Source organism: Ranitomeya variabilis, chromosome 3 (genome assembly GCF_051348905.1).
Source record: "Ranitomeya variabilis isolate aRanVar5 chromosome 3, aRanVar5.hap1, whole genome shotgun sequence".
Classification (NCBI taxonomy): Eukaryota; Metazoa; Chordata; class Amphibia; order Anura; family Dendrobatidae; genus Ranitomeya; species Ranitomeya variabilis.
The window spans coordinates 80,098,892-80,114,071 of NC_135234.1; the positions used below are offsets into that span (position 1 = coordinate 80,098,892).

General features: G+C 40.5%; 1 protein-coding gene across 3 annotated transcripts in view; it reads right to left on the reverse strand.

Annotated features, from left to right (window-relative positions):
• Positions 1–15,180, reverse strand: part of SPECC1 (sperm antigen with calponin homology and coiled-coil domains 1) — a 543,118-nt gene that overhangs the window by 468,926 nt on the left and 59,012 nt on the right. For all 3 annotated transcript variants that reach the window (XM_077294264.1, XM_077294266.1, XM_077294267.1), the window contains exon 2: positions 2,547–3,108. The gene's annotated coding sequence lies outside the window, so the exon portion shown is untranslated. The remainder of the gene's footprint in view (positions 1–2,546; positions 3,109–15,180) is intronic.

The window sequence follows — 15,180 nt, forward strand, 5'->3', positions numbered from 1 at the left end:
ATCGAACAGGGAGAGTGCAGGGCATGTGTGTGCAGGGGTAGATGGGGACTGCCCTTGTAAGCTTTGGGGATAGCTTACCGGTAGCCCCATAGGGATTGACAGGGTATTGTCATCTCCTTCTATCAATTTCCGGATCATCCCCTGACCAGAGAATATCCGGTGCTCCTGTGCCTGTACCGTGCAATTGGTGAGATTGTTCCTTTTCCATTATTTAACAATCACCAGTGGCACTGTTTACATTGTGTGCTATAACTGTTACATGTCAATAATTGTTTTTACATGCAACTAAGTGTATGGAAATCCGCGCTGCTTATATGAGTATTTTTTTCGCAGCTATCTTATATATCATACCTTGGTCTGTATTTATTTCGCAAGTGCCACTGCAGGCGGAATTTTTGAATCCTAACGGGGATTTATAAGTCTCTATGGCCATCACACTATATGGTTGAGACTAAACCCCAGGTTTTATTTTCACTTTGGGTGACCTTATTTGGTTTTTACCTTTTCTAATAATTATTAAAAGTTACGTTTTATATTTCCACTTATGCTGTATTATGGACATAGTACTGTGTAGAGGAATACATTGTGGTGGCATCATACTGTGTAGAGGAATACATTGTGGTGGCATCATACTGTGTAGGGGGAGCACTTTGGGGACATCATACTGTGTAGAGAAATACATTGTGGTGGCATCATACTGTGTAGGGGGAGCACTTTGGGGACATCATACTGTGTAGAGGAATACATTGTGGGGACATCATACTGTGTAGGGGGAGCACTTTGGGGACATCATACTGTGTAGAGGAATACATTGTGGGGACATCATACTATGTAGGGGGAACACTTTGTTGACATCATACTGTGTAGAGGAATACATTGTGGGGACATCATACTGTGTAGGGGGAGCACTTTGGGGACATAGTACTGTGTAGAGGAATACATTGTGGGGACATCATACTGTGTAGGGGGAGCACTTTGGGGACATAGTACTGTGTAGAGGAATACATTGTGGTGGCATCATACTGTGTAGGGAGAGCACTTTGGGGACATCATACTGTGTAGAGGAATACATTGTGGGGACATCATACTGTGTAGGGGGAGCACTTTGGGGACATCATACTGTGTAGAGGAATACATTGTGGGGACATCATACTGTGTAGGGGGAGCACTTTGGGGACATCATACTGTGTAGAGGAATACATTGTGGGGACATCATACTGTGTAGGGGGAGCACTTTGTTGACATCATACTGTGTGGAGGAATACATTGTGGGGACATCATACTGTGTGGAGAGGCCTCAAGGCCCAAAATGGCTGAATACCTTCAGGGTAAATATTCTTGAGATTTCCTAGAGGGCCTTATAAGTAAATATTCATTGCAACCCCAATAACCTGTAAAAAAAAAAAACTGCAGAAAAGGCAATGTGCTGCAGAGACCACACAAAAGTAGAAGTGCAGAAATGGCTGATTTATAAAGGGAAGTGTGCAGCTATAAACAGACTGAAAAGATTTCATTATTCATACAACTTTTTGTAAGTTGTTTTTTCCATCTCCCTTGATCTCTGTTCATGGGCTTATGTACACAGGCCTTTAATGACTATATGCACAAATCATATAATGAGCCAACAAAAAATATTAATTCTGAAAGATTTGGAAAACCTTTCCTAATTCTTTCGTAGGGAAATCCTTCTTAAATATAACTTGAGCAACTTTAATTGCCAATGAAGAAATATTTCAATATTGATATATTCCAATATTGGAACTAGAAGTAGCAAACCAAATTACAATAAAAACAAAAAATACACTATGTGTATCCCTCCAAATCTGGGACACAATCATGAGTACGAGTATGCCAGAATAAGTATGTGGACCTGTGGATAACATGGACATAAGCGGAGGCTTATATGTGATAGGCATTTTATATATTAATCTCTAGGTGTCTGCCTTCTTAATAAATTAATTCAGTCAATGTAATTACAAATAAAAGGGGCTCCAGGTGTAGAAACATAACACTATGCAATGTTTTATGATCTGAGACCATGCAATGTAAGACTATGATCACACTGTTGTTTTCTGCGCCTTTCTGGTATTTTATACAGCAAGATTAGATAATTTTTGCTGTAAAAAAAATATAGAAACCCGAACGAACCCTATTAAAATCAAAGGGTAATATAGCCTCATATATTCGAAATCAGTTCAATTTCACAACATGCAGACCCAAGAATAAAATGTAGGCGGCAAAAGCAACCAAAACAGTAAAAAATATATATATATATATTTTTTTTGCTAGATTTCAATGTATTGAGAATGTAACATTAAAAGGCCCTTTTAACCGACAAAGAAAAATGACATCTGTATCTCCAAGAAGAAATTCTGGCAGCGCAGCCCGGATTATTAATTACCATTTAGACATGCTGCTATATTTGGTTGCTCTGTGCAAGGACGGAGATTTTACCCTGTGCCACATATGAAGCCGCTACTCATCCTCCTCAATGTCAAACACTCAGGGACCAAATCAGGATGAAGATACAACATTTAAATACTTACAGATACTTCTTGTAGAATATTCTATTTTTCCAAAGGCTATCTGCTCCTTCGTCTCGCTGTCAGCATGTGTACCCCAGACTGAGTATTTCAGTGTTTTCTGTTCTTCATATAGAGGAAAACCACAGTTCAGTAAGAAGCAGGCTGCTTGAGCAATGATTCACATACGGAAGCAAGCTGGCTTCACTAGTTCTCTGGCACTCGGCGGCGTACACAACAGGCAGGCTAATGTAGGGAAAAAATGAATATTTCTTCTGTATCCTCTGGTTTACTCAATCTCAGACACTGTGATCAGGCTAAATACACTGATGGCTGCGTCAGTAGGAGTACTGCACGTTGTAGATTGCTGGGAGTTGTAGTGGCACCAAAAGTACAGTGCTACTTTATACAATTTTGATCCATAGCTTACACAGGCTATGCAGAAAGAGTGTATTTTTTTCATCCAGGAAGTGACCGCCTTCTTCTATGCCGCCGTTTCCTTAGGGGTTGGTCTTATACCGCCTTGTTTTGGGTAACGAGGCAGCTTGCTTTATTCAAAACTTTCTGCCACTGTTCTGTCTTCAAACTATGTAGAAAAAAGACAAAATATCAGCTCATCATAGTTGTCATGAATACCAGAAAGCATAATCAGTACACGGAAAAAGACGCTTGTCCAGCACCAAGCTGTAGAACCACAAGGAAAAAAAGCACTGAAAAATATATAGAAAAAAATAGAAAATTTTAAGCATGTGAGATGTACAACCAACATAATATTAATTGCATCCCCAAGTCATAAATAACGTGTTGTACAACAATTAATAAACGCCTTAATAGTGTATGTTATGTAGGTATAGCTGACATAGGAGTCTGGTTTTTAACATATATTTGCATAAATTGCATTTATTACCAACCAAATTAAAGGAGCCCTTCCAATCTAAACAATCCAGGTACATTTCTGTGGCGGTTTGCTGGAAAAAAAGACTGGGAGAAATAGATTGTCTGAAATTAGGAGCTTTCATAGCAATATATCTGACACCTTCAGAAAGAGTGTCTCACAATTTCTCATCCTGATATAGGATGGGAATATATTTGAGTGTAAGCTTGGTAATATCCAAATGGTCAATACTCTGAGTTGAAAAAGTAATATACTTGTCATGATCCGTTCCAGGGTTTAATCCTGTCTGCCCTTTTTCCGGGCGGATCATGTCAAGGGTTAACTTTGCTCTGCCTCATAATGGGTTCAGGTTTGCTATTTAGCTCCTATGCATCCTGCTGGTGGTGTCAGCTATAGTTCTGCCTTCGCTTTTGAACCAGACTCTGGTAGCTGATCCCTGACTTGCCCCGTGTCTGTAGACCCCCTCTGTCTGCCCTTTTCCTAGCGTTTCCCTGTTTGTCGGTTTGATTCTCTGGTTTCTGACTTGGCTTGCAATTGGACTCGCTTCTGCCTTCTGACTTTGTCTTATCCGCTTATGACCGTTGCTGAACCTCCTGGCTTGTTCCTGACCACGTTTACTGCTGATCCCTTTGGTACTTCTGCCTCTGTTTTTCTGCCTTGGCTTGTCTGACCACTCTCTCGCCACTTGGTGGTGCCTGTGCTGCTGCTCTGTGGTGCTTCTCTGTGTACACAGTCTCACTTCCCTCTCAAGCTCCCTCTGGTGGAGAATGCGCTATACTGCACTGCAGTAGCATGACAATACTGTCCGGTATCAGAGACATGGCCACTGCTGGTAAGTCCACCAAGAGAGACTTCATTGGCTGTAACAGACTTTGCTCCTTTAAGGGTGGTAGATCTAGAGCCCCTTTTTAAGAAAATAATCTTTACTGCGTGCACATTCCTTCTCATAAGATGATGTAGTGGAACATGCTAATTAATTATACTAATTAAATATCATGAGTTGATAGTGGAGAGAAACACACACAAGAATGAAGGGAAATTAGGCTCATAGTGTGCGTATATCAATAAATAAAATACATAAGGTGTAGGTATAGACTAATCTGGGGTACATGGGCAACACGGTGGCTCAGTGGTTAGCACTGCAACCTTGCAGCGCTGGGGTCATATCCCACCTAGAACAACATTTGAAAGGAGTTTGTGTGTTTTCCCAGTATTTGCATGTGTTTTCTCCAGTTTCCTCCCACACTCCAAAGACATACTGATAGGGACTAGATTGTGAGCCCCAGTGGGGCCAATAATGTCTATAAAGCACTGTGGAATTAATATCGCTATATAAGTGAGTAAAATAAATAAAGTTGGCATACATACAGCACTATGGGCCCAATATATTATTTGGGTTTCTTTTAAGGCACCTTTCTTTTTTGCCTTGCGGTATTCATCGTTTCTTTTTTTTGTGCCAAATTCTTAAAAATGGTGAACATTGTTCATAAATTTCAAAAGAGATTAAAAAAAATGGTCTTTAAGGTCTTCAACCTTTTTTTTAAACAGTTAGTGCAAACGTCACGTGTTCCACTAAAATGTCCCAACATTTGACCAAAAAAATCCAGGCATACATAAAATCACTCCTTTGTGAGGCTGCCGTCACACTATCAGTATTTGGTCAGTATTTTACATCAGTATTTGTAAGCCAAAACCAGGAGTGGGTGATAAATTCAGAAGTGGTGCATATGTTTCTATTATACTTTTCCCCTAATTGTTCCACTCCTGGTTTTGGCTTACAAATACTGATGTAAAATACTGACCAAATACTGAATGTGTGACGGCAGCCTGACTGGAGAACATTTGTCCAAAATGTTATGATTCTTTAAAAAAGTCACAATCGATCGCCTGAAAACATCTGGAAGTTCCAACACCAAACACAATGCCAAACCTATAGGAAAAAAAGCAGGCAAACATCCAAAATTAGCTTTAAAAATGGTCAAACGTAAAAGAATAAGGAGCAAATAAAAAAAAGCTGAAAAACACCCAAAACTAGACCATGCAATAACGAATAAGGCCCTGGGTGTCAGGCATAAATTAAGTAATAGGTGCATGCATACTGTACTAAAGTATATATGTTAATATAGACCCTCCAAATAGATCCCATCTCAAATTACACTTTAATATTGTTTCTTTTGGGGAGAATCAATTTACTGAAACAATTAAGTAACCATAGCTGAAGAATAAGACATGGACTGCACAGCTAAAATTAATACAATGATCTAACGCCGATAGGCAAAAATTTTCAAAATTGATCATGAGGTTCTTAGTTTAACATTCTGATCAGACTGTATAAAGTCCACTGACATGTCACCGTGAACTCTCAGTGAGTCCCTATCCTAAAAGGTGCAGCACCATGCGCCAACCACCGATGGGGTGACCTGGTGCCCCACAGCACCCAGACTGCAAGGCAAAGCCCCCATGGCTCCAGGTCACCACCCCACAGGCACAACACCACAGCAGCAATAGCCGCCACACCAACACCAAGTAAGTAGATCTAAAAACCTCACCTTCCACATGTTTTCAGACTCTAGCGGAGAGCAAAAAATAGGCAGAACCCCTCTTGCAGTTTCCAGCTACTTTAAAAATACTTGGGTCAAATGGGAGAAGTACGGTAATTATATCAAGTAAAAGAAACAAAAAACATGAATACAATAGCTGAAGAAAAGACATCCAAAAATCTGACATTGACCTAAAGCCTCTAGGCTAGGAAAAAAGTTGGGGACCCACTGAGAGGTTGGCAGTGGCTTCATACAGTCTGACCAGAATATTAAACTAAGAACCTTGTGTTCAGTTTTGTACATTTTTTGCCTAGCAGCATTAGATCAATGTATGATTTTTGGATTTGCCGTCCATGTCTTTCTCTACAGCTATGACATTTCATATGGTCTGTCTCCTCTTTTTTTGTTTTACTTGGACCAGCGCCCATCCCGTTTGGGCCACATATTTTTAAATTAGCAGGAGATTGAAAGAGGAGTCCTGCCTAATTTTGCTCCCTATTCACAGTGTGAGAACATGTGGAAGGTGAGCTTTTCAGCTCCTTTCACTTGGTGTTGGCGATGTGTGGTGGCCATTGTTACTGTGCCCGATGAGTGATGGTGCACTGTTCGTCATGGTGGTTTTGCATGTCACTGCACCTTAAGGCTAATAAAAAATTAGGGACCCACTGAGATGTTTTCTATGACGTGGTAGTGTTTTCATACAGTCTGATCAGAATGTTAAACTAAAAGCCTCATGTTCAGTTTTGTAAATTTTTGCCTAGTGGCATTAGATGTCTGAGTCTTGGAGGTTCGAACGTCCATGTCTTTTTCTACATCCATAGTCAAAAACACAAGTCACCTAATTTACCTAGTAGGTGCAGAAATGCCGCAGAAAATCTGCAACATCAAATATTCAACGTTGTGGGAATATAACCTTAAACGGTAAAGATGAAATACTAACATCCAACCAAACCCCATGAAATAAAACTATGAGGTGTAGATCATCTTATGATAACCTGTCCAAAATGACTGTATTCTGCAGCTCTTACATAAAAGCTTGTGTTGGGTTGAGCACAGATTATGAATTTGACATCTCCTAGTTTCTAAACAAAGAAAAAAAATTCAATACGGTATGTTTGAGACTTATAGAAAGAGATAACACCCGTAAGTGCACTTTCGGAATGTTCCATTTCAATACGTTAGGTTCTGCACAGGATGCACTGAGAAACAAATGGCTTTGTTTTCCATAGCTCTTTCCAATGGTCAATATACACTCACTGGCCACTTTATTAGGTACACCTGTCCAACTTCTTGTTAACACTTAATTTCTAATCAGCCAATCACATGGCGGCAACTCAGTGCATTTAGGCATGTAGACATGGTCAAGACAATCTCCTGCAGTTCAAACCGAGCATCAGTATGGGGAAGAAAGGTGATTTGAGTGCCTTTGAACGTGGCATGGTTGTTGGTGCCAGAAGGGCTGGTCTGAGTATTTCAGAAACTGCTGATCTACTGGGATTTTCACGCACAACCATCTCTAGGGTTTACAGAGAATGGTCCGAAAAAGAAAAAAAATCCAGTGAGCGGCAGTTCTGTGGGCGGAAATGCCTTGTTGATGCCAGAGATCAGAGGAGAATGGGCAGACTGGTTCGAGCTGATAGAAAGGCAACAGTGACTCAAATCGCCACCCGTTACAACCAAGGTAGGCCTAAGAGCATCTCTGAACGCACAGTGCGTCGAACTTTGAGGCAGATGGGCTACAGCAGCAGAAGACCACACCGGGTACCACTCCTTTCAGCTAAGAACAGGAAACTGAGGCTACAATTTGTACAAGCTCATCGAAATTGGACAGTAGAAGATTGGAAAAACGTTGCTTGGTCTGATGAGTCTCGATTTCTGCTGCGACATTCGGATGGTAGGGTCAGAATTTGGCGTAAACAACATGAAAGCATGGATCCATCCTGCCTTGTATGGAGCATCTTTGGGATGTGCAGCCGACAAATCTGCGGCAACTGTGTGATGCCATCATGTCAATATGGACCAAAATCTCTGAGGAATGCTTCCAGCACCTTGTTGAATCTATGCCACGAAGAATTGAGGCAGTTCTGAAGGCAAAAGGGGTCCAACCCGTTACTAGCATGGTGTACCTAATAAAGTGGCCGGTGAGTGTACATTGTCAATAGTAATATTTTTTTCATGAGCCCCTGCATGTAGTATATGGAGCACTTTACTATAGAGGGCACTTTTTAAAAAGACAAATCCAGGTTTACTGGACTCAGAGCTCATCACTGGCATGATGTGGAACTTCATTTACTTAGCATTGCATTTAAAGGGTTAGTCTCATCTCTGCCTTTTATCACTTAGACAAGAATAACTGCTTCTAGGTCCCATCCACCATTGTCGGTTTTAAGAAAATAGCGACCTCAGCTGTGCTGCGCAGTCTGCAAAACTCTAATTGAAATGAATAGGCGTTACGGAAGCAGCGTAGCTCAAGGAGCCGGGCTGTCTGTAACTCCCGAGTTGCAGAAATAGCTTAGCTTGCTTTGGTATTCTGTGTCTGTGTAACTCCCATAGAACTGAACGGGAGGCGCAAACAGCACAATGCAGCTGCGCTTTGCAGTATTCGTAATCCCTTTCTGGTCGCTGACAACTAGACGCAGTAATTCCCATCCTGGCCATGAAAGGCAGAGATTGTCCACTACTCGGACAACCCCCTACTCAAGGGCTATATTCTTCCATGTACAATAAAAAGAGCCTGTACTCCCCTCTGCTGCCAGAGTCGTTCCAGCAACATTTGTGCTTGGTCTCCTACGCGTGCCTGCAGTCAATCAGTGACATTTGGAGAAAGTCAAAAAACAGCAGGAGCTCTCACTTCTTCCAGACGCCAGTTGCTTCTGAAGGAAGTGGGAGAGAAGTGGCCAATTAGTGGCCACCGATTAGCTGCAGGCCTCACGTAGCATAATGTTTTGCAAGCACAAGGACACTCGGCGCCAATGTCACTGGAAATGCATCATAGGTGAGTACAGGCTGTTTTTATTCTACACGAGGAAATCTAACAATTGAGAAAGGGTTATCTGAGAAGTGGAGAAGCCCTTTAAAGAACATCAGAGCCCAGCTTAATTTAAACCCAAGCTGCTCAGTGAAAGCCCAACTGCACAAAGTCTTGCTTTATAAAATAAAAAGTGTCATATTCCGTACTTGCAGCCCCCAAAAAATTGCTTGCAGTGAATGTATTAAAAGAAGATATTTGCTGTATTTATTCTTCTATACCTAAGTTGTATCCTGTAACTGAATTGCAAGTGCATTGTTATTCATTAGTCTGGCATTCGGCATCCTTACCCTTACATGCAACATTTTCTGATCCAGGTATATCCACCTGACATCTTTCCCCATTTTTATTTTTTTTTATGGGTACGTTCGTAAAAATCCCGGAAAACCACTAAAAAAATTGCCCCATTCATTTAAGTGGGAAAAGTATGATTGTTCTGGTTTTTGGGATTTTGAACGTTATGTAAACCCTAGAGTCTACAGTGAGCTGGCCATTCTTCAGACATTTTCCACTAGGAAGACTTTATAATACAAGTAAATGGGTAGGATTAAAAGACACTCTGAAGATACCCAGAATTATTTTTTAGGGTTTGTGCAGACAACCGTAAAACTTGGAAGAGTGCTATCCGTGGTTTTGACTGATCGTACTCGTCCCCATGTTGTTCCATGAGGCTAAGTACATGTCCGATTTTTTTTTTCCGAGTTGGTCCAATGAAAAAAACCTCAGCATGCAAAATTTGCCTCTGAGGATCAGATGACTTTACGGGTCCATGGAAAAAATAGGACCACACTTGGATAACATCTCAGTGCAGTTCCATCGTCACAGATTGACATTATAGAGAATCTGTCTTGAATGCTGCTGCCAGGATTATATTCCTCACCAACCATTACACCGATGTCTCTACCCTGTGCCAGTCATTACATTGGTTACCCATCCACTCCAGAATCCAGTACAAAACTATTACCCTCATCCACAAAGCACTCCATGGCTCAGCACCACCCTACATCTCCTCCCTGGTCTCAGTCTACCACCCTACCCATGCTCTCCATTCTGCTAATCAGAACCTCCCACTCCCGTCTCCAAGACTTTACACGTGCTGCGCCAATTCTTTGGAATGCACTACCCAGGTTAATACGATTAATCCCCAATCCCCACATTTTTAAGCATGCCCTAAAAACGCATTTGTTCAGACTGACCTACCGCCTCAACGCTTTAACTTAACTATCCCTGTGTGGCCCATTAAAAAAAAAACTTAAATCATAATCAGGTTCCTCGCATCATGTTCTCATACACTTCATGCAGTTAATAGCCCTCTGTGTCTGTACTGCTACATAGGCAGTTAACTGGTTCATGTAGCTTTACATGAACACCCGAGCCTTACACTATGGCTGGTCCAAATAACTAAAGCAATTGTTACCATGCACCGCTCGTGTTTCCCCTTTTCCTCATAGATTGTAAGCTTGCGAGCAGGGCCCTCACTCCTCTTGGTATCTATTTTGAACTGTGATTTTTGTTATGCTGTAATGTCTATTGTCTGTACAAGTCCCCTCTATAATTTGTAAAGTGCTGCGGAATATGTTGGGCGATATAAATAAAATTATTATTACTATAGATGGTGGAGAAACTTTTTTGTTTTCTCTTAGGTCTGGACTTTGATTTGACCATTCAAACACATGAATATCCTTTGACCTAAACCATTCCATTGTAGCTCTGGCCGTATGTTTAGGGTCATTGTCCTGCTGGAAGGTGAACCTATGCCCCAGTCAATGGTTTAGATCAAAGCATATTCATGTGTGTGACCTAAATCCCATTAAGAATCCGGGGCAAAACTCAGATTGCTGCTCACAGACATTCTCCATCCAGTCTCACTGAGCGAAAGCTAGTTTATAAAGAACAATGGGTAAAAATTTCAGCCTCTAGAAGTGCCACGCTGTTGCGAAATTCCCCATAAGACTTGCAGCAGTATTTGCAGCAAAAGGTGGTCCTACAAAGCATTGGCTCTGGGGGGCTGAATACAAATGCACGGCACAATTTTCAGATTTATTTTTGGTAAAATTGCTACTTAGTGTTGGTATATTACATAAAATCCCAATAAAATATATTTTAAATTTGTGGGTGCAACATGAGAAAATGTGGAAAAGGTCACGGGGTATGAATACTTTTTCAAGCCACTGTACCTCTTGCTAAAAATCCTCTTCATCCTTAAATATGGAGAGATTTTTAATATTATAGTATGATGCTTGCTGCATATGATAGACTGCCGAGATGGCTGTTTTAGAAGGCAAGTAGCACCCACTTGCAATCTCTTTGTTTTAGAGTTTGCAACCCCAATCGAGCCAACTTCAGTGACCCTGAACTCGTTTGATTATCCAGACGCAAGGCTGCATACTTTGGGCCAGACGCATCGCTGCATAGTTTGGGCCAGCAGCGCAGCCATGTTGCAAATCTAAAATCTCGATTATCAGGGATTCCCTGCTGGCTACCAACCGGGAGGCAGGGGAGTTGTGCGCTCCTGCAAAAATAAGACTAGACAACCCCTTTTAAATGCTTTATTACATTAAAATGTGACTTATTACAAACGGCTATGAAGGAAATAGACTTTATAGATCAAGAGCAAATATTTAGACCAGCACTATGTGAGCAAATGAGTAACAGATGGCACATGTGCGCCTTTCATCCTATTCAAATACTGAAGTATTAGCTAAACATACAGCACTGTACACGATCCCTCAGCTTTCAGCAATTTCATCCATGATGCAAAAAGCAGGAAAATGATGTTTTCCAACAGTGGAAACCAAGAACAGAGTTCCAGCTTCCTGTATAAAGTTGTGTCCAAATCACTGGAGCTGTAAGAATCATCAGGAATAGAGTGGGGCTGACAGCGCTCTGGAACACAACATCCCCATTTTAACCTATTTGTAGGTAAAAAGTTTAATTTGTAATTATTGGTTAAAAAATGCAGTAAATGTTTTATGTGTAAAACCAAAAAAGAAGTTAAAATCTCCTGGAAATTCTTAAACTACATACACATATACACAGATTTATGGAAAAAAATAAAAGGTAATGGAATGGCTTCTTTAAATCTCATATTCCATTTATAATGAAGCCACAATGTTCTGCGGTATCTGTCCTAAAACAAATACCACTAATACTCGAAGTAGCGCAATGTCTCATACTGGGGTCTGCCAGGTTCCTCTGTTGTGCTAAACTCATGGCGTTAAGCATAGCACTGAATGCAAATGTTGGAAGCGTGAAAAGAGCCCAACATGAAGGAAATTAGGTGTACAGCAAATGTACTTAAGTCTTTATTTAGTCTTGAGAGGAGATGTCTAAGTGAGGGGCATAATTAAAGGGTTATTCTCAAGATGGTAAGTTATCCCTCGATCCTTGGGGGTTGGACCAGAGGGATCCCTATCAGTCACTAGAACTTGGCTTTAGGACGTGGTAATCATGCTCTTTACTATCAGAAAAAAACAAGTACAGCATTCAGCTACTTCTGTAAATCTCATAGACAATGAGTGGCGCAAAGGTCAATCTTTCTCACCTTATGCTCCATTCGAAATGAGGTTCTGCAGAGCCCTGTTCTCTGCATTGCAGGGGATCTCAGCGGTTCACCTCCAAGAAGATATTCTTTTATTTTGTACAAGAATACAAATGGGTCCGAAAAAAAATGTGGTCAAAAGCTGTTCTATGTAAAAATCCACTGAAAAGACTAGAGTGATTACTACCTTCATCTGAAGAAAAAAATGTGCAATCCCCAAAGGAGACACGGCTTCTGTACCATTAAAGTTTAACTATTGATCTGAGGAACAGCAGAAGCTGGTCCCAACGGCAACTGACAATGGGTTTCAAAAAAGGCCTAGATGATTTCTTAAAATAAAATAACAAATACTTTTGTAAATGTATAACATACTTGTTCACAATGCTTATCCACTTGAGATCAGGAGGGAAAATTAGCTCTTTCAGGTCAGACTGTTTCATACATTTTGGTTTTACCTATTCCCAAAAAAACAGCAAAAAATGGGGCACTTGGGTCCACTGCATCCTGATAATGCATTTGAGGCCTAGGCAGGTTTGTACCTATTCCCCGATCATCTCTCATCCCTTGGTTGAACGTGGTGGACAAGTCTATTTTCATCCGTACTATGTAACACGCATGATACAAAAAGTCTCGGCGACACGGAAAATTATACAACTTCCAAGAGAATTACAAAACTTACACATGCTTTACCCTATTCCTTATATAAACTTTCTTTGGAAACTTTTAGTCCTAAAGGAACGGTATATAGCAATATACATTCTACCCTAAAGTTACAAAATATGAACAAATAGACAACCCCAAGTGCATAGACAATGAGGTCATTTCCATGAATAGATGAAGACATTCTCGTTCAGTACACTCATTTTAGTAACCAGGCGGATTACTCTGGATAGCCAATGATGTGATGCTTTTTCCTTTTACTTGTCAAAAATGGTCATGTTGATTGATAATAAATACAGATGTGAAAAGTAAATGCCCAGTTCCACCTTGATGATTTTTAAGAAAACTGGAGACTTACCAGAATATATGGTAGTCAGTTTACAGGAAATGTCCAGCAGTCACTGATCATATCTGTTCTCAGGAATAGGTAGAACTTATAAATGCACAGTTGATCAAAGGATAAAATGTATTGGGATCTCTATGCTGGTTTCATGCCTTGCTAATCTTAAACTTTACTAGAATATTACCTCCTGACCATGAGCCCAATTTATCAATTAATTTTTGCCATTTTTTTTACATGAATAACTCTATTAGTGACTTTTTGATTTGCAACAAATGTTATCAAACAATTGTTTGGGTTTTTTAAAGCTGTCTTTCGTGGTTCAGTTAATTTTCAGATTTTTATGTAAATCTGGCTTTTCCAGATATTTTAGACCGAATCAACAAATGAGCCTTTTTATAAAGATGCAAAATTTGGTGCAAATGTACTCAAGTCTCCTTCCCTCCTAGAGTGATGTTACGTACGCTAGCTATACTGGGGCAATTTTTGTGAAACATGCTACTTTTTGTGCTTAGGAAACAAATACCACAAGACAAAAAAGAAAAGTGAGGCAAAAAATCCCCGACAAACTATGAATTGGACCCCACCTCATGTCTCATAAAAATAATCAATTTCCATGTTTTTTGTTGAGCCTTAGAATAGGTTTTATGTGAAATGACAGGTATAGTTTAAAGGAATTGACAGCACAGAATGACAGTTCCAACCATGTACAGGCTCTCTGTGCACCGTGGTGGGGCCTAACATTTAGGTGCACCTTTCCACATGCTTGTTTTCCATCTATCTCCACCCTTCTCTGGACCTATCAATCCAAGAAGGGGGGGATGGAGTTAGAGGGAAAACAAGTAGGTGGGAAGGTGTAACAAAATGTTTGGCCACGCCATGATGCACCGTGACAGGACTTTGTCAGCACAGGATGATTGTTCAAACCGAGTCCCTTTAATGGTAATGACTCTATCAGCATTTGGGTTATTTCAATGTATGAACATATGGAAAACAATTACATACGGTAACAATTCAATTCCTTCTTTTTCCTATAAATTAGCCACTAATGCAGTGAATCTATATGCCTCATCTCCTTCCCGTTCAAATCACTCCCGCACAAACATTGGTCCCGTTTTGAGATGGTGTTCTCCTTCCTCTAAAGGATTATTTTCAAGATAGTAATTTATCTCCTATCCATAGGATGGGAGATAATTTACTGATTTCTGAGGGTCCAAACACTTGGACTCCCAGTCTTTGTGAGAACGGGGCTCTGAAACCTGAGACCAGCGCTCTGCAGAACTTTATCTTGAATGGAGCAGAGATGCATATGCTTGACCACCAATCTATTGTCTATGGGGCTGCTGGAGAAGGTAGAGCACAGCTCTTCACCATTTCTTCCAGTCCCATAGATCATGAATGTAGCGGAGCTTGTGCATGGGCATCAGTTCTCCACTGAAGATGAGGTTCTGTATATAGGAAAGGGAATACCTTAATATCTTTGAAATATCCCTGTTGATTTAAAGTCTGGTCATCCCAATCCCAAACATCTCCTTTCCTCCTGTATAAACAGAAACTTATATTTTCATGAACAGTCATTGCGTCAAATGATTTTTATTAAAAACACCAACATTATGGAAATAAAGCCTTCAGTGTTCCCGTGGAGTGTAACAGA